The sequence below is a fragment of the Neopsephotus bourkii genome, unplaced genomic scaffold (assembly GCF_033783945.1).
Source record: "Neopsephotus bourkii isolate Nb327-2 ecotype Australia unplaced genomic scaffold, CSIRO-AGI_Nbou_v1 NB_272, whole genome shotgun sequence".
NCBI classification, from domain to species: Eukaryota; Metazoa; Chordata; class Aves; order Psittaciformes; family Psittacidae; genus Neopsephotus; species Neopsephotus bourkii.
Genome location: NW_026900781.1, coordinates 525,912 through 546,774, shown reverse-complemented (window position 1 = coordinate 546,774; position 20,863 = coordinate 525,912). Strand labels below are relative to the sequence as shown.

At 44.7% G+C, this 20,863-nt stretch overlaps 1 protein-coding gene across 4 annotated transcripts in view; it reads right to left on the bottom strand.

The window, feature by feature from the left end:
* SMARCD3 (SWI/SNF related, matrix associated, actin dependent regulator of chromatin, subfamily d, member 3) overlaps positions 1-18,268 on the bottom strand; it is an 83,716-nt gene extending 65,448 nt beyond the window's left edge. The window contains exons 1-3 of one of the 4 annotated variants that reach the window (XM_061346300.1): positions 17,949-18,268; positions 16,619-16,744; positions 15,147-15,340 (exon numbers count right to left, since the gene is read on the bottom strand). The gene's annotated coding sequence lies outside the window, so the exon portion shown is untranslated. Of the gene's footprint in view, positions 1-15,146; positions 15,341-16,618; positions 17,026-17,948 lie in introns of those variants that run through there. The other 3 variants (XM_061346301.1, XM_061346299.1, XM_061346298.1) reach the window with 3 other exon arrangements.
* Between the last annotated feature and the right edge of the window lie 2,595 nt (positions 18,269-20,863).

The following is a 20,863-nucleotide window of genomic DNA, read 5'->3' as shown; positions in this document are numbered from 1 at the left end:
CATACAGTAGTCCATGGGGGCTGGCAGGATATACCCAGAAGTGCTATGGGAGCTAGCCAATGTCACTGTGAGACACTTCTCAATTATCTGTGAAAACTCATAGAGATTGGGAGAGTTCTGGAAGACTGCAAGAAAGCAAATGTCACTTCTATCTCCAAGAAGAGGAAAAACAGGGAACTGGGAAAACTCAGGTTGTTCAACCTCACCTCAATGGCAGGGATGGTAATGAAGCATACCTTCCTGGAAACCATTTCTAATAAATGAAGCACAAAAAGGTGACTGAGATTAATCAGCATGAATATGTGAAGGAGAAATTGTACCCATGCACCAGGACACGCCTGGGGGTGACTGGCTGGAAATCAGCTTTGCAGAAAAAGACCAGGGATCCTGGTGAGCAATAAACTGAAGATGAGCCAGCAATGTTCTGTTGCAGCAAAGAAGGCCAGCAACATCCTGAGCTGAATTAGGAGAACATTACCAGCAGGTCAAGAGAGGTGATCCTTCTCTACTTGCCACAGATAAGATCACATCTAGAGTGCTGTGTCTAGGCTGCCCAGTACAAGAAATACATGGACATATCAGAGTGAGTGCTCACAAGATGGTTAAGGGATTGGAGCATCTATCACGAGGCAAGGCCAAGAGAGCTGAGATATTTTTTTTTTAGCATGGAGATGAGAAGGCTCAGGAGGTATCTTATAAATGTGCATAAATACCTCACGGCAGGTTTTAAAGAAGGCAGAGCCAAACTATTCTCTACAGCACCCCATGACAGGACCAGAGGCAAACAGCACAAAACAAAATAGAGGAAATTTCATTTACACACAAGAAAAGCTTTTTTACTGTGACCAGGTGAGCAGTTTTTTTTCATTTAGAACAGACTGCCCAGAGAACAACTTAACTCCATTCCTCAAGATACTCAAAATTTCACTGAACTTGGTAGTCAGTGACCCAATTTCTAGGAGGGAAGCTGGGCAACTTGATCTCCAGAGGTCCCTTTCAACCTCAGTCATTCTATGATTTTATGATTCTACACAGGAAAGACTTAAGCATTACAAGCAACTGAAATACATGCCGAATCAAACAGATGCACATGGAGAATGGAGAATGAAAAATGGAATGGGGACTGACAGCAGAAACAAGGCAATAACAAAACACCAGGAATGCTCTTACCTGCAAACATATGCAAACCTAGCTGCTTTCTCTTTGCAAGCACAGCAAAATTACAGAGTACAGAGATAAGAATCACAGTTTAGTGAGGCCAATTCAGGAGTAGTGATTGAAAATGCTGGGGTTTTTTTTACCTTAGAAAACAGGTATTAGGGGACAAAATACTAGGATAATGAAGGTAAATAATGCACTTCTATTTACTATCCCTTAATCCAGGACTGGGAAGAAGCTACTGGAATGAAAAGAAGGCTATTGATGAAAAAAATGTAAAACAAAAGAACAAGCACACTACTGAGTAATACCTATACATAATACATACAACTGTATATATAATGCTGCTTCTAAAATCATTTTCCCAGTCCATCACTTTGAAATGATCACTGTTCCACTAGTGCTTTTGCATCCCACACCTCATATTAAAAACAAACCAACACCACCCCGCCCCACGGCCACCCCCCCCCCAAAAAAAAAGATCAAACCATACTTTCATACTACTTCTGGTCCCCACTAAATATGTTTGCTCCCTTAGAAGAGCATTACATGGGTTTAGAAGAAGTGGTGCGTATTTCTTGGTGGGTCTAGTGCAGTAGACCTGTCAGTGTTCCTACATAGCTCTTTCACCTTTGAGACAGCAGAAAGGACTGCTGATATGCAGACTCCCTGCATATCCTTTGTTTCCTGTTTTTCAGATTTGCCTGTCCCTGCCTTTGAAAGAATCAGTATCAGAAACTCTCTGACGCTTCATTGGCTAGCAAGAATCCTTGCTTTCTTTATGAAAAGCTGCAAAGTCATCTTCAATGCTGTCAATTAGTGACTGGGGATGTAACTCCTAAGACGGGAACAGCAGTGCACAATTAATCTGTTTTATACAGGGAGCCAGGAACAGCTCCACACTATTTGCAGCTCACTCCTTGTCAGCTGCAGGATGAGAGCACCTGAATGTGCCGGCAGCCTCTCCTTCAGGTAGGAGCAACAAAGAGCTTGGAGCCTGCGCTGCTGAGCTCTGAACAAAATCTTCTCTGTGAAGCTTTCACAGCACATTTCCATGGGAACAGACACATGCCTTTCTTGTTGCCGAGGAGACAGTCACTGCTTTTTGAGATTGGTGAACATTGTGCCCAAAGCATTTCAGCATCTTTAAGATCACAAGGATCTTTATACACATGTAACCACCTTCCCCACCCCAAGTTTAACATGTCAATCATTCTCCCCATTCCTATTTTCCAGAACCTGTTTCAAGCATTTCGATATAATTATGTCAGATTATTCCTCAAATCTAGGTTTGATATCAACATTCAAAATGACACTGTCAACCTGAACACCTCTGTATGCGTAGAAATCTTTTCTACCATTGTTCTGTAACTCTTTATTCACTCTCACTGACCTAACTTGCAGTAAAACAAATTCCTTCTGCTGCATGGGTCTCCCGTGGTGCAGATTTGCGCTCAGAGAAAAGCTGGTCTGCAAAGCTAGTGTTCATCTCCCCTCCAGCTAGTGTTCATCTCCCCTCCGGCTTACCTCACTCCCACTATTTTAAAACTCGGAAACGCTTTGTACAAAGGGCTCTGTATACCCGAGGCCTCAGGGTGGCAGCAGCGTGGCCGGCAGCACACGCATAAAGGAGGAGCCGAGCTCCTACCCCGTGTCCGCGCTCCGCTGTCAAGCGAGGGAGCAGCTCGGTGAAGCCGCGGCCAGCACCGACACCGTGCCCCGAGCGGCTTCTTGCTGCCCCTCTGTGGCAGCTGCCACCAGTCTCCTGCGGAGAGGTCCTGAGGTGCGGGCGTCCTGCACGCAGGAGCAGTCCTGCGAGCCTGGCAGAACGTTCCTCAAGCTGCCGCAGAGGAGCAAATGCAGCTCCCTGGGCTGCAGGAAGCGATGGCCACCGGACTGCTGGTGCCACCGAGTTCTCTTTTCCATTATCTCCTCCCTCACCCAACTTTTTTCTCATCCCTTCTGAGAAAAAGAAAGAAAGAAAGAAAGAAAAAGCACCAGTAGCTGAGATTTCTAATTTGGGGAAGGAGCATCAGCTGTGTCAGATGGGAAGGAAAGACAGCTAAGAGACTATGATCAAGGGAGCGATGGATGAAGTCTCCCATAATGTGGGAGGCTGGAAGCCTGGCATTCCTGGCATCAGAAGGGCCCCTTCTCCACCCTTATATCAGCATTTACAGAACCAGTGCAGCACACGTTTAATTTTTTGTACTTCAGTACTCCCAAAGACACTAATTATCTGAAGAGGAAATGCTTAGGCCAGAGAGCCTATTACAACAATTAGACCTTGTCTACAATGGCACCATTTCTATTCTATACCTGTCACTCACTCTAGGTGAGTATTCAGGGCCAAGTACCATCCTATTCCTCTCATTTTTGTACTCCTCCTTAGAGTTACTCACAGCCACTATCAAAATACTGTGTTACACTCATGACGTGATGCAGGATAGCTGCTCCCACAACACCAACCCATCCCTCACTCAGCAGATTCTCCCCGGAGTTTACTCTAACTTAAAAGCTATAAAGATGCTGTGAAGTCACGCAATCCTAGATTGTTAAATTTCTTTAAATCAGGATTTACTGTGTCCTGACATCTGATCTTTCACTGTTTAATTGTCCTCCTTGTAAAACTATGCCTTACTTCATGTCGGAATTTCATTACTTATAGCTCACAGACATGCCTTTTATACCCTACCAAGACTTCCTGGGTTGTGTGGGGCTACATACTTTAACTAATGGTAGTAGCAGAAATGATTCCCAAATTCACACAGAGTAAGAGGCAATGCTCATCTGCCTTATGCATATCAGACTAGAAGTCTATGCCTTAATACTAAAACGCCTTGTGAACTATCTTCCCCATTTAGATTTTTTAAGATCAGAACAAAATCCCTCTATCAGCCTCTCCTGAATGAACAAAATATAGCAAGTCCTTGTGGTTGCTCACTATAAAATAGTGGTAACTATACCTTTCATCCCCTTATACATCTCTTCTCAGTACTTCATATTCCATCAGCTTTCTTGAAGTACAGATACTTGAAATGGAGCCTGTATTATGGTACTATGCAGTAATGCCCCTAGAATGGCATCATTTTAGGACCCTGTTTTTATTTCATTGCTAGCACAATCCCAAAGCCTATTAATTTCTATACAAATTCATCTATGCTTTTTCTCAATATATGATCCTTGTATATTATTCAACCAAAACTCTGGGGGTGTTGAGTCCCAGTACTCCCAGTGTTTTAGTTGAATAATAAGGATTATTATTATATATAAGGATATATATATTATATATAAGGATAATAATAAGGAACCTAACATATAAATGAACATATAATAATAAGGAACTTTACATATAAATGAACAAAAAATAATAATAAAGGAGTCCAAATTGGCTGGTATATATAACCTTCCACATTATTCATCACTGCACTAATTCCACCATCTCCTTCCATGTATTCCTCCTGCATCCAAGGATTCAGATTATTCTGCAGCCTCAGTAACAGCACAGCTCCACTGCTGACCAAGTGATATAGCCTGTCACAAGAGCTTGAACTGGTCAAGAAATACTGGCCAGCTCTGCATTACATGGCCTCTTAAGGTCTTTAGTGACTGTACATCAACATCAGCTTGCCTCAAAGAGAGCTTTGAGTCCCAGAAGAACCTGAGTCTATGATATCTAAGAGATCTTACCACTGCCAAGTTGTATTAGATGGTACCAATGCTCTGTAATGGGCGAGAGGATATACAGTCAGACTCCCATATGGCCTCTGCCATGTACCATGCAAGTTTCCAATGAGCTATTTCACTGCTGACTGGCAGAATACAATAGAGAAACTGGGGGGCAGCAACAGCCACTCAGGGAAGACATGTCCACACAAAAGTTGTCCACACAGGCCCAGCATTCAAACAAGAAGCCACTGAAGATGTTTGACTGAACAAGAAAAAGAAGAGAGAAATGAAAGTATAGTCCAGGCATGGTCCCTTAAGCGTGCTGCTCAAGACCTAGCTTTGTCAGCATGACCAAGTAGCTACTGCCTATTTTGCTGGATAATCACCACCCCTTCCATTAATATCCAGAAAGTTGCAAAAATTAGGCAATATCCTACAGATACTTGAAAAAGCTAGACTGAAAGTCTGCAAATAAGAAGTGACCTGAAGCACTTACAGAGAAAATAAGCAAGCACGTCATAACCATAATTTAAGATTATTACCCATCTTACTACTTTTACCCACCCAATATTTTTTGTGACTGATTAAATGTCCTTTGTAAAGACAATGTATAATATTAATGTGTGTTCTAATTTACTTAACAGTATTTCTCTCCACAATTGCAAGTTCTAGTACCATGACCATAAAGCAAGCAAGGGTCTCCAAAGGGCAAGTCTCAGGACAAGTCAGGCTCCTCTCATCACATACAGCTCCATTCCTGAAGACAGAAAGTTTTTGCCAAACAAACTGAAACCACTTCCCACCATTTCCTTTTCCTACTTTGTTTTGGGAGTTTTCTTGGGTTTTGGTTTTGTTTCTCCTCCCCAAACAGGAGCATGAGTAGGTGGCAGGCAGGCAAAAGAGGCTAAATTGTCCTGGATAAAGGAAGATCTCTATATTTACAGGTCTTTTCCCCAGCATTTTTTTTTTTTTACACGCTCTGCAGCTGGCTGTTTTTCATTTCCTAATCTGTATTTGATTTCCAAACAACCCCCAAGACCACCTCCAGAACTCAGGTCATTCACCAGAGCTCCCTACACCTTCCTCTACCATTTATCATTTTCCTACTATTTTCAAGGCACTGTTTCCTAGCCCACCACTGCTCTTCTGCCTTTTGACGATGCTGAGGGCTTCAACATGCACTCACATGTCTTTACTGATGCAAAGTACTGTTTATCTCTGGCAAGTATTTAGTTCTGGACACGTATTTAGCACAGGAACAATATTCTGTGCAGTAGAAACAGAGTACAGGAGAGTCCAAATATGATGTGTGGAATAGGCCTCCACAGAGCAGTTCAAGAAGGAAAAGCAGAGGAAAGAAAAGTCCTAGGTAACAGTGCAATCTAAACACCAAGCAAGCCATCAGAGTAACATTAAGTGCAGATAAATATATCTTGCTAAACCTTACTAAAATATTTGAGAATTTCCACTCTTTCCATCTGAATTGAGCAATAGATCTCAGAGGGTTTCATTTTAATTTTCTCTTAAGTAGTGTTTTTTGTTTGATACTTGCTAGGTTTGTTTTTCAGATTAAAAGTGTAGGGACTCTGTTATGCACAACACTCATCACACATCAGCACAACTCTTCTATTAAAAGGTTTCTCTCAATTCTGTAAATCCAGAATGGAAACTCTCCCATCCTGTATCACCACAGCCTACTGGATGGTATAATCCAAGACGTATGTGTTCTGCTTCTCTCCAAGACACCTTCATTCTTGCATGAAACTCGGAGAAAACCCTAAACTTACCACCTTCTTCCAGGAACCTATCTACACCATGCAGAACACCCACTACATGACTTACCAAGAAAAATGTGATTTGGCTTGTGAAGTTTTACTGCCTTTTAGTGAAACTGATTTTCAAACAAAAGCTTTCCTATCTTCACTTTTCTTCGCTTCTGAAGTGCAGTCTATAAACAGGAACAAAGTATTTTTATATTCAATTTTGAGTCAGTACAAAAGGCTTGGATAGGTATGGGAAACCCACAGTTCAGAGGGCTAATACATGAAGGAAATGAAGTCAAAGATGGGGAAGAGAGTTTCAGCTAAATTATTTAACTTCGCTATTCTTTTTCCTCTTTAAAGTTGCTTAACAAGAATGACTGACATCTGGAATAAAAGAAGCCTTTATCATTTACTATCCTCTCCTCAGACTTTTACAAAGACTGTGGCAAAAAAATCAATTTCTGACACCACCAGATCTCAGACCAAAGCTCCACTCAGCCAACTGGACCAGATGCTCAAAGGAAGGTACAAGAAATACGATTTTAAAAATATCCTGCAGTTGGGTTTTTCAATTGTTTGGGGGTTTTGTTTTTCTTTGGTGGTTTGGGGGTGATTTGGGGTTTTTTTTACAACTATAGAGGTCATTCTAAGAAACTGCTCCTCTACGTCTGTCCATTAAAACTTTTGTTTTGGTTTGGGTTTTTTTACTATATGGATAGAGCCTCATAGCTAAAAACCAAAATATATATATAGAATCATAGAATAGTTAGGGTTGGAAAGGACCTTAAGATCATCAAGTTCCAACCCCCCTGCCATGGGCAGGGACGCTTCGCTCTAAACCATATCACCCAAGGCCTCGTCCAACCTGGCCTTGAACACTGCCAGGGATGGAGCATTCACAACTTCCCTGGGCAACCCATTCCAGTGCCTCACCAACCCAACAGGAAAGAATAACAATATATTCCCTTGTACGACCTTCCTGTTTCTAACAGACATGGTTTACTAACAACCTGAGCCTGGACTGCCATGTTTAAGAGCCAGCAGTCTAATACCTTCGTTTGAACCCATCTATACTGTAGACAGCTGAAACATCTTTTAGTAATAAATGCTACAATCTAATTTGACAGGAGCTAAAACAAAACCAAAAACTTGGTGTTTGTTTTAAACCTGTTGCCTGATATCCATATCCATAGGTTCTATAAATGGTGTCTGAATATTCTAGGAATAGTAACTCTCCTTTCCTCTGTGATGCCTGAAGATCTCTAGCACAGTTATCTTTCTCTATCATTTTTCTAAAGGATTCTCACACACCTTCTCTAATGGAAACCTTTCCACCTCTCACCATCCTCATCGCTTTCTCTAGAATTCTTCTAGTTCTACTAGTCACCGCATCTTAAGGGATACAGAACTGCGTTCACTCTGCAGGACATAAGTGAAACATGAATTTATACATTATGATATCATTACCTTCAGTTTCGGTAATTCTTTTTCTGGAATATCTAGTATAGAATTTTCCATTTTTATTGCTACTGTTAAGCTCATATTTGCAAAGAACTGTCTATAAAGATGCCAAGAATTCCTTCCTCAACCAAAAGAGATAATTTTGACAACAATGTGGCTACATTGGCAGGCTTATTTTCTCTACACACTTTACATACGAATTCATCGACCTTAAACTTATTTTGCTGTATTATCACCCAGTTTTTAACCAACCTTGCTCAATCTTAAGAGACAAACTTAGGTTCTATTGCACTGAATAATGTCATGTTATTGGCTAATTTTGTTGCTTCATTATTTACCTCTTTTGAAATCTTTTATCATACACTGAACGACAATGGGGAACTAAAAAGGCACTCTTTCCATTACAGAAACTGAACATTTATTCATCCTGCTGCAGCCACCACCTCCAGCAGCTCCAAGACCCAGGGATTCCTCTCGTTCAAAAGCTATACCTGTAGTTTCATCAATTAGTGAAAATATACATTGGTCTTTGCCTCCATTATCCCTCCACTAGCAAGTTTGTGTCTTTGTGTGTCACCTTCCTAAAGCAGAAGACTGTCTTGAAAAGTAGAAAATCTGAAAAGGGGATCACAGTGGGAAAACTCAAACTGAATTATCCGTGCCACACTGCGGCAAAGAGAGCCAAAGGGACCCTTTAATTTATGAAGAGGAGGAAGCAGGGGTAGCAGGATGATTTTCTCCATATACTTCAATCACTAGAGATGTCCATGTTGGAACACTGAATAAAGTAGTACCAAGCACAATCCAGAAGTCTGAAAAATGTCTATGAAAGATTCATATAATGCTACATGTTTAATGAACTAAACACAAAGTTGAGAGATTAACTTGTTTAAGTACATTCTATGTAAGTACAAACATTCACAAAATTGCTAGGAATAGAGAAATTTTAAATTAAATATGAAAAAACAAACAAACAAACAAGAAAAGACAAAACAAAGCCCAACCTTAAAAGAGGCAGAACACGAGCCAATGGACAAAAAGTGGCATGAGACAAACTAGACCACAAATCACTACCACACAGTGTGTCAGCCAGGAGCAGGGCAGGGTGGGGATCACACTCCTAACACTTACAATGACACTCTCTTCTGCTTTCACCCAGCTGACACTGGTGTAACCTTCACCCCTTGCCTTCAGAACAGTCTAGCCATCAGAAACAAGGTATTTACAGAATCAAAGGGGCTAGCATGGCCATTAGAAGATCTTCAAATCCTTCCTTGCAACAAGTCAGTACTGACCTGCCCAAACCCTTCTGATACCTAAGTTCTTAAACCCTGCACTCACAGAGGTTCTACAGCACGTATATTCCATTATATTTTCAATCTTTAATAGCTAGCCAAACTACAGCTGGTCTTTCTGTAAGGAATAAAAACCTCACAGTAAGGACAAACGGAAGTTGATTAGTGCTCAGTAAAATACAGGTGTCAGGTGATCCAAAAGTCTCTTTAGCTGTAAGATCCATTAATCTGTAAACAACCATGATCATGCAGATCAACACCTGGCTTCATGGCTGGTGTTGACTGACACCAGGGCTTTGACTTCTTTGGTCACAGGATGTTCTCTGATTAATACAAATTACTGGGGAGAGACAGGATTTACCATCAGCCAGTTCCCTCAGGACTCTGGCATGCATTTCATCAGGCCTCATGGACTTGGGTATGTCCAGGTTCCCCAGACAGTCTAGAACCTGATCTTTTCCTACAGTGCACATGTGAGTCCAGCAAGTCAACCGTATGCAGTGCTGCATTAAAAGGACTGTGACCAGCAAGTCAGGGGAGGGGATTCTCACCCTCTACTCTGCTCTGGGGAGGTTCCCCCCTCCCACTGCTGCATCCAGCTCTGGGGCCACAACATAAGGAGGACATGGAGCTGCTGGAATGAGTCCAGAGGAGGCCACAAAGATGGTCCAAGGGCTGGAGACAGGCTGAGAGAGCTGGGCTTGTTCAGTATGAAGAGAAAGCTCCAGGAAGACCTTAGAGCAGCTTCCAGTGCCTATAGGGGCTGACAAGGAAGCTGTAGAGAGGCTTTTTGGCTTTAAACTGACAGAGGGGAGATAATGAGGGTGGTGAGGCACTAGCAGATTGCCCAGAGAAGCTGTGGCTGCCTCATCCCTGGCAGTGTTCAAGGCCAGGTTGAACAAGGCTTTGAGCAACCTGGTCTAGTGGAAGGTGTCCCTGCCTGTGGGTTTAAGACCCCTTTCAACCTAAACCGTTCAAGGATTCTATGATGGGTGGGACTTCATTCCCAATATTCAGAGACTAAAGAGAATTACAAATGAAAACCAAGAAGAGGGGGGAAAGTTGTTGAATATGTCAGCCTTCTCCATGTAGTTGTCACCAGATTCCCCATCTCATTTACTGAGGAGTACAGTTTCGTTTACCTCCCTTCTCTGACTAGCATACCTGTAGAAGCCCTTCTTACTATTCTTCACATCCCTTGCCAAATTTAGCTCCAGTTGTGCCTTAGCTTTCCTAATCCCACCCCTACAGACTTGGGCAGTATCCCTGTGTTCTTCCCAGGATGTGTCTTCCTGCTGCCACTGCTTATACTTTTCCATCTTGTGTTTCAGTTTGACCAGGATGTTCTTGCTCAGATACTGGTTTCCCACCTTCCTTGCCTAATTTCTTAAATGCAGGAAGTGATAGTTCTTGTATTCTAAGAAAAGTGCCTTTAAATAGCTGACAGCTCCGTCTCCAAATAGAGATCACTATCAAGGGATGTCCCTCAGGGGTCTATATTGGGACCAATGCTAATACCATAGATAGTGGGATTGAGTTCACCCTCAGCATGTTTGTAGATGATATCAAGCCAAGTAGTGCAGTTGCCAGGGTAGAAGGAAGGGATGGTATTCAGAGCGACCCAGACAGGCTGAGGGAGTGAGCCTACATGAAGCTCATGAAGTTCAACAAGATCAAGTACAAGGTCCTGCACCTGAGTCATAGCAATCACCAGTATCAGTACAGGCTGGGGGATGAAGTGATTGAAAGCAGCTCTGTCGAGAAAGACTTGGGGATATTGGCAGATGAAAAATTAAGCATGAGCCAGCAGTGTGTACTTGCAGCCCAAAAAGCCAGTTGTATTCTGGCCTGCATCAAAAGCAGCATGGCCAGCAGGTCAAGGGAGGAGATTCTTCCTCTCTACTGTGCTCTCCTGAGACCCCACCTGCATCCAGCTCTGTGGTCCACAGTACAAGAAAGACATGGACCTGTTAGAGCAGGTCCAGAGGAGAGCTGTGAAAGTTACCAGGAGGTTTTAACACCTCTCCTGTGAAGAACAGATGAGAGAATTGGAGTTATTTAGCCTGGAGAAGAAAAGGCTCCAGGGAGATATTGTAGCCTTTCAATACTTAAAGGAAGCTATAAGAAAAACAGAGAGAATTTTTACCAAGGCCTGTAGTGGCAGGACAAAGGGCAATGGTCTTAAACTGCAAGAGGATAGGTTTAGACTGGACATAGCAAGACATTTTTTTTACGATGAGGGTGGTGAGATACTGGAACAGGACAAGATGATCTTTGAAGATCCCTTCCAACCCAAACCATTCTGTTATTCCATAAACCACACACTGAATGAGCTTTGTGTTTTCTCCTATAACTAATTCCTATTGGCCACTGTCCACACTGAGCCTGAACAGCATACCAGCCAGCTAAGTTATCAGTGGTTATTGCTATGATCTCAAAGAAGAAAAAACCCAAAATCTTGAGTAACCTTGCCATATGTCCTTTCTCTGCCATGAAAACAGAAAGCTTTTAAAAATTATCTATAAGTAACATTTAAAAATATCATTCCTCACTGACCTAAGAGCTGAAAATACAGCTCTTGCTCTCCATCTAGACATCACCTTTTAACTATAAATTCTGCAGTTGCCATGAATCACACATATTTTGCCAGGGGAAAATGACTGGTTTAAATTTTAAAAACCATGAATTCACAAACGTTGAATGTTGTGCCTTGTTAGGCCTTGCAATGTCACCAAATGAAATCTAATTTCTTTCACATCATCAAAAGCACATTTGCAAATCAAAGGCCACATGCTTCTCAAAAGTTAAGTTTATATGATTTCCCACTTCAGTGCAATAGCTGTGCCCATAAATTCAGAAATATATGACTGGTAAATTGTATTTTCATCTCTGCAGTTTAGGATCTTGAAAGGAGATGAACTGCCTTTAAGCAAATTATTAGTAAAATTATTTCACAACAGAGAATAAGTGTGCTGAATTTTGGGGTAAAAAGTGAAAGATACAATGTTGATTAGACTGAAACTGACCTTCCTGAAGCAAGCAAACTCTTCATTCAAGCTAAAGGCTTTCATTTAAGACATGGTGTTAATTATGTTCAAAGAGAAATGCTTCTATCCCTAGCTTTGGACAACTACCATAGCCAAACACAGACCTCATAATTACAGTTAAGAGTACAAAATAGTAAAGACCATTGGACTATCAAAGGCCATAAAGTAAAGTTTGTCTTTCAAACATTGGAACCAATTAATAGAGATTGTTTTAGGAAATAGAAAGAAAATCAAAACATCTTTCTATAAAAATTCATGGGACTCTCATGCAGCACTGAGGCCCCAGTGCTATCAATACACCCAGGTACAAGAATGACCATAGCATTGTCATTTTCATATTTACTCGGCGAGTATCAGAAACATCTGACAAGGGCATCTCGGACTGTCAATTCATGAAAATCAGACATATCTCACTTGATGATCTCTGAGTAACATTTCCTGAACAAGACCTATTAGCCACTGTCTACATTATGAAAGTGTCATGAAGAACACAGCGATAAGTGTGTGAGCTAGAAGAAAAATCATGCAAGTTGTAGTTATTTGCTTGTTTCTAGGCACTTAGGACACTTCTGTATAAACTAAAAACCTGGATAACTCCCATGGTATGATACTAGAACTCTTAATCCTTCACATTTTAAATTAAGCACCATTCAATTACTCCAACCACAACTTTCCAGAAAAGCTAAATTCCTAGAATGCTATTCAATTTAAAGGGAGACCAGCAAATTCCAGGCATTAGCCCAAGTACTGTGTTTGAAAATGACTTGTGGCAATACTGCACTGGAAGAGGACTGCACTCCAAGTTACAAGTATTGAAGGTTGAACTTAACACCTTGCCTTTCATCAAAAACCTAAAGGAGTTTTAATACGTAAATTCTTCTGATTTCAGGAAGGGTTGTGCATTCTCTGCAGGAATATACATTAGCAGGTTTATCCTGAATTAACTTTAACATCAAAGGCGTCTTAACAATTTAGTCAGTATAGAGAACATGGATGGCATGTGGTATTTACAGGAACAGAAAGAAATGGAGTTGGGTGCCAGAAGCGAAAAGGAAAGAAACTTTCCTAGACATCAACTAAAAAAACCCTTTGGCCACATTTGCTGCCTGGCATTCAGTGGTCCCCTCAAACCCAACACCATCCATAAGTGCAAACACAAGTAAAAATCACAAAAGCACTTCCTGCTGAGCAAGTTATTATTCTCCTTTTAATTTCTTTTGCCAAGCATCTGCAGTCATGCCCTTTTTGTCCAATCTCTCCCTATGCCAGCTACCTGTCACCCATACCAGAGTCTTCTGTCATTTGGAACCTAAACGAGAACTACCAAACTACCTTTCTAAAAGCCACACCCTTACTCAGCAACAGCTGCGAGCTGGATACAGGTACCCAGTACCATTAAGAACATGCCACAGTGAATGGCCCTATAGTTCTCTCCGCACTCAGAGTCCAAGAGAACTTTCAACTGAACAGAAAAGGACATAACAGTAACACAAAACATAATCACAGAAAAGTCAATCACAGAAAACTGAAACAACTCCTTCCAATGAAGATAACATTGAAATAGCAGACCTACAACTTTGGGGAATTTTCTAACATTGTTTATCCAAAAAAATTATGCTGACTCCATAATTTAGATGACAGCAAAAACTTGAAAGGTATGTGAAAGAAATAAAAGACTATTCAGCATTTGCTTCACCTTTCTATTCCTTTTTCACATACCCGTTACCAGTCAGAGACAGGATACTTTGGTCTGTCTCAGCCTAACACAGTTCTTAAATTCATATAAGTTATGATTGGATGACTAGTAACATACTTTCCCTAGCTCACAGAATCAAAAAGGCAGAGGTAGTAGGTACTGGGCAAAGCTCCTAACTGTACTGCAGCAGGCTAGGCAATATGGTTGTTAAAGGGCCAAATCAGACGACAATAACAAGGCTAATGTGTCTTAAAATAAATAAAATAAAAAATATATTTAAAAAAAAAAGAAGCTAGGCTATTTATTCCCAATGCAAAATAGAACGCATTTTTCTACCAGACAATTTGTGCTACCAGTGAAGTGACCTGGGCAGGATGTAAAAGGTTAAAAGGAACTGATCCAGCTGTGGGAAAAACAAAGTCCCTTACAGGCATACTGTGTATTGACTTGGGAGAAAAACAGAGGGATACAGGTAGATATTCACCAGCGGAAGCAACAAGAGGAATGGTAGGAAATAAAGATATGAGTGGCAGATTTGAGTACCTTATCATGGAGATGACCAATACATACCCAGCAACAGCAGGTACTGCAGAAGTCTGACAGCTGGGAAGAGCTAACCATGCTAATTTAAACCTGCTGAGAGAAGACTGGTAGCCCTACAAATCAATAACCATCTGACAAGAACTAATCACATTTACTCGTAGCTAATAGAGTAATGAATTACCACAAAGAATACCTGTTACTACCACTACTCTTCATTCTTTCCTCTATTAGGCCTGCTTTTAGCAACTGCATTCTCTAACATTATTTGCTCTGAGTCAGTCTACTCTGGCTAATCAGCACCCTCCCTGTCAGCACTAGCAGAAACTATCACAGAAGCAGCTGGCTAGTAAAAGGACCGGCTTAGGTCAACAGCAGCAAGCGGGCAGTTCAGGATTTATTTCACAAAATAACATTTCCCATTTATCCAAAGCCAAACATTTTCTAGTTCCAACACAAAGCACAGACACATTCTTCCCACCTAGAACAGGTCATTTTTCAAAGGGCTAAAACATACCTGTACCAGGCTGGGTAGCTGATGAACACCTGGAGTCACATGTGTATAGACCAAGAGGAAGCAGGAAATTTATCCAACAGGATGGGGCTGGAGACCACATATTATGTCATGATGAATTAGCAGCAGATAGTCTCATTGACCTGAAGCAGGAACAGCTCTAAGACAGCAGGCTGAGGATGCACTTGGACCCAGCTCTGAAAAGAGAAAGTACATACTGAGTGAGAGGGAAGTAACACACAGTATAAATAAAATTTCCTAGAACAGCACCAACCCATGTGACACTTCATAAGCAGCACAAATGAAGGAAAAAGAAAGAAGAGGGAAAACGCAGTCAAGAAAAGATGCAACTGACAGTGATTAGGGACTTCTCTGCAAACAGCTGCACACAGATGCATGTCCACATTGACAGGGCAGTACTTTTGCCAAGGCATTAGGCCATCCTTACAGATGGGAGCCAGCTTGTATTTGCAGAGATTAGAAAAAACATGAAGAAAGTACACCACTTGCCTACAACCTGTCAACATGTTAAGGCATGCTCTAATAAGAACTATAGGATAGTTAAGATTGGAAGAGCTCCCTGGAATTTGCCTGGTTTAATCAAGACACCAGGCTATCTTCTTACACAGATGTTCTCAGTTATGTTTTTGCCATCACACATATCTGGTAATCCTTGGGAAAGCAGGCCAGTTCAGGAACTTTAACTGAGTCACCTTGCTTTCATTCTTCAAAAATCAAATCCTTAAAGGCTATCAGAATACTCCAGCATTTCAGAAGGCATTATCAGATGCCCCGGTAGGATGGTGAGAGTGTTGCAAAGTGGAAGAACTGATGATCCCCCACATTTAGGGTATAGGCAGGCAGCTTCAGTGTCTGCATATTCATGACAGGTCCCACAGAAGATAAGCCAAGGTAAGAAAGAAAAGGGAGTTGCTCCTTGCGAACAGCTGAGCCAGCTGCACCTGTATACAAAGCACTGCTTCTTCTGACAGCTCTGTACTGCAGCTGAAAAAGAAAAGAAGCATTACAGCAGAACAGAAGCGAACACCAGCACTCATAGCATTCACGGGTGTAAGCTCATACCTACTCATGCAGTTAGAAGCAACTGCTGAAAGAATGGATACACAAGAAAGCATTACAGTGCTAGCCTAGGCAGTGCCGGTGACTGGCACTTTGAAGAATGAGAGCAAAGACCAGACAACTCCATTAGGGATAGTAACAAGGCTCTAGGTCCAGCAGGGTCAAAACAAAGGAAGAACAAAGGGCATAAAGAAGATCATGGTGAATTGTGCTAAAATAGAGCTGAAGTCAAGGAAGGATAGGTTCTAGAAAAGCAGTGGCTGAGGCATAACACAGCAGTGGAGGCACTACAAGTGAGGAGTGGGCCAGGGGAGTGCACAGGGTACAGAAAGGCACATCACTGCAGCACTGCAGAAAAGGAGGCAACCAGAGGCTGACAATGTTGGGAACCTCACCCTGCTGTAGGGGCAAGGCCAGGCTGCACGCTTCTTCCTCACAGAGGGCAGGAGATTCTGCCAGGAAAGATGGGCTGGCTCTTCATGATGGTGTCCCCATGGTAAACAGCAGGTTGCCAATTGCTCCTGAGGCAGCAACAAGGAACTAGTTATTTTCAGAAGCTGCAGGACTCCCCTGGATGGGCAGCAGTATGAAGCCAGTCTCTCCAAGAAAGGCAGTGATGACAGCACTAGGCAAGGATACTGTACAAACACACCCCCAGATCATGCCGAACTTGCTTTCTTCTCAGTTCCCCGTTTAATTTCTACCTCAGGCTTTCCCAGCAGCAACTTGCACAGAGGGTCCCTCCACAGGCCATGCTGATAGACGAAACGGAGGAGTTTCAGGCCCCAGGGAACAGCAATCCCCAACAAGCTCCTGCTGCCAAAGTGAAAAGATTTGTCTGTGGAGGAAGTCAAAAAGATCTTCTGGAAGACCGTGCAGACCATTAATATCCTACAGATACAGATCAGTTTGCCCTGAGAGAGTTTCTGGGTCTATGTATCTCCCTCTGAAAACAGAGCTGAGAGCAGCTTAGATGCAGCAAGAAAAATGCTCTCTCTCAAAAGGTGTTATCTCCTGCATGAAGGCTGGTTGTTCTGGAGCACTGGAGACAGCTGTCAGTCACAGAACAAGACTGGGGTGTCTCCAGGAGACATGGTATTAAGAAGTGAACCCTCCTCTCCAGAGGACCATGCAAGGGACAGCTGGGCAATTCCAGACGAGTGCTGGTGTCTCCTATGGGAAAGTCAGGCCAGTCCCTGTTGAGGGAAAGCCTCCCGCAGGCACTTGCAGCCTGCATTTGGGAGTGGTAAATAGGTATTGGGCTTCCCATCTTTGCCTGCCTCTCCAAGCCAGGTGGGTCCCTGGGAGGTACCAAAGCCACCACAGCTTCGCCAAGGATGCGGGGGCATGCGCTAGGACAACCGGCGGGACCCAGGTGGGCGGCCACACCGGCGCAACGCCGAACGCTAAGGGAAGCACGGAGAGAGCGGTGAGGGTATTCGAGCCCCCGGCTCCGCGGAGGAGCCGTGCGGAACAGCGGAAGCGCAGGGTCCGCTGCCCGGCCAGACGTGCCCTGTGGGCAGCGCCGGGTCGGGAGCACCGCCAGCAGCCGGTGTGGGTGCCCGACCCGAGGATGCCGCCGGCTGGGCGCGATGCGCGGGCGGAGGTGTCCCGCAGCCAGAGCTCCCGCAGGTGCCCAGGGCGGAGCCATGGCAAGTGCCGCCGCTAGGTCGAACCGCACGGCAGCCCGGGGCGCGGGGCGGCGGGACCGGGGGCAACGCTCACCATCCCGTCCATGCTCCTCCCAGCCGCTCCGCTCCGCTCTCCCGCTCGCACCGGGTCCGCCGTCCCAGCACCGGGCGCGGGGCGCCTGCGCGGCTCTGCGGAGAGCGGCGCAGGGACCGTCTGCAAAGTGCGCGTCGCTCGCCGCCCGCGCAGCAGCGGCAGCAGCGCGGGACTGGGACGGGAGAGCCACAGCGCCCTCACCGCCGCGGGAGGGGGTGCCGGTGCGGGAGCGACCGCTCCTCCGGCTCTGCTGTGCTTTACCGCGGCTTCGGGGACAGGTGGACTGCGTACCCGCGGTCCCTGCACCCGCTTCCCAGCCCTGCGGGGGCGGCACGAAGCGGAGCTCCTCCCGCGGACGGGCGGGGGCAGCGCCCGGACCTTTGCAGCCCCGCGGCTCACCCCAGCGCTGCTGCCGCTGTGGAGCTCGCTCCAGCCCGCGGGCGGTTTCCACGGCACTGTCGGGAGAGCGTTGGACGGGCTGCGGTCCGCTGCCACAGCTCTGCCGCCGCAGTCCGTTCCCGCCGCTGCGGCCCCCAGCTCCCTGCCGCTAACGAGCCCCGGCGCCAAAGCCGCCAGAGAGCCGCCCCTCACCGCCACAGCCCCCTTACCAGAGCGACCCGAGCCCGCCGCAGCCCCTCGCTTTCCAGAGCGCCTCTCACCAGTATAGCTCCCCTCACTCACCACAGCCCCAGCGCCCCGAGCCCGCCGCTAGAGCACTCCTTCGCTATCACAGCTCCCGAGCCCGCCGCCACAGCCGCACGCCCCCAGAGCGCCCCTCACCCTCAAACTCTCCCTCGCTACAGCCCCCACCCTCAACACCGCCCCCTGCCGTCACAGCTCCCCTCACCCGGCGCCGTAGCCCCCTTCACTACCACAGCGCCTCCGTGCGCCGCCATCCGTCCCGGCCCCGCTCTATCCAGCCCTGCGGGTTGGGCTCCGCCACAGAGCCCACGCCCAGGCTGCCGTTGGGCAGTAGCGACCGCCCGCAGCCCGCCCCGCGGCCCCACCTGGCAGCGGGGTGATGCCGGCGGTGGCGGGAGGGCCCCGGCTCTCAGTACACACAACTCAAGGGCGTGTCCGGCTGAGCGGAGCTGTGCGGCCGGGATTTACCAAGAGTCCATGAGAGTTTCGGTGGTGCTGTGAGCCGCAATGCCCGTGTCTCGGGAGTGAACGGGGTTTGGGGGAAGCTCTGAAGTATGCGTGACATTTCAAATCCAAACCTGGCCTATACCCAGAGTTAGTATCCTGTATTTGCATGTTCTTCTGCACACCTTTCTCTTAAGGAGATAGAAGCTCCTGGGAGGATGAGGATGCAGGGTTCGGCGGGCAGTGGGTTTGTTGTGCCGCGACCGTCGTACTGAGAAATATATTTCATGGATATCCAATGGAAGATATTTATGAAGTACACTTTCAAATAGTAACTTGAAGAAGCACTGAAGAGAGTCTGACCTAAGTTGAAGGAGCACTGCAAACAATGAGAGATGACGATGGGGGGTTGTAGAGGATGAGCACTGAAAGCAAATAACTCTGAGTGATGCTCCAAGGAGTTGTGAAAAAGCAATGAAAGAAAACAACTCAGTTGAAGAGGAGTAGCAGATAAGCACAAGTCGTATAAGGAGCAGCTGAGAGAATTGGGGTTGTTTAGTCTGGAGAAGGCTCAGGGGAACCTTACTGCTTTCCACAACTACCTGAAAGGAGGTTGTAGCGAGGTGGTGGCTGATCTCTTCTCCGCAGTAACAAGTGATAGGACAAGAGGAAACAGCATCAAGCTGCTCCAAATGAGTTTTAAACTCGGTATTATGGAAAATTTCTTCCCTGAAAGGGTAGTCGGGCATTGTAATAGGCTGCCCATGGAAGTGGTGGAACCATCATCCCTGGAAGTGTTCAAAAACTGTGTAGATTAGGCCCTTAGTGACATGTTTTTGTGCTGGACTTGGCAATCCTAGGGCAATGGCTGATGATTTTGAATGTCTTTCCCAACCTAGTTGATTCTGTGATTCTGTGAGCAGAAGCCAAGCAATTCCGCTAATTCCCAAGTGTTCCAAAAGGGTGTAAATCTAAAAGCTGAAGTAAAATCTTGTGAAGATTATGAGGTATATAGATTTATGTCTCACTGGGTATTTTTAAATGGGGGCTACATGTTTACGCTATTTCAGCTTTTTCAGCCTGCATTTTTCATGTGTGTTGCATTTGCTTTTTTTCACATCTACTTGCACTAGAAAAACACTATTGTAAATGGAAAATGAGTATTTGTGTTACCTGTAATCCGGAAACTGCCACCCTTGAGCATCCTGGAAGAAACGCTTTAGCATGCGTGTTTAGAAAATAATGTGCTAGGAAAGACAATCTGAAAGAGGAATGGAAGAGAGGGTGATTGTCTTGGCTAAGGTGACTTGTAAGGGACAAGCCCTAAGATAGTGTTGCCAGAAAGCATCTGTAGCAGCTCAGGCTGGGGACTCATAACAGGAGATGAAGGTATCAGCCTGCATCCCACCTGTACTGCAGTACTGTAACATACACTTTGTGATGGATGTGTGACAAGGAAATGCTTAAGACAAGGTAGAAGAGAGCAAGTTTCTCAGAAGTCTTCATGCTGGAGTTAAGAATGGAGGAGTCTGCTGAGCAAGAATCCCTCTCTTTTCCTGGGGAAATGTGAACCTGTTGATGAGATTGTATCATACACTGTATCTGGTCATCTGATCTGGCAACCAGCAAATCCAAACCTTCTGTGGAACAGACTAGAGCATCTGCAAGGGATTGTTTTGCACTCTCCAAAGTGCTTAGCAATTGGCTGTGAATCACTTTGGAGGGAGAAAATTCAGTTTCCTGTCAGCTGTGGCTGAGACAAGCGCAGCCATCCTAGGGACTACACAGATACAACCAAGCTGCTTAGCACTGCCAAGTGAGAAGGGGGA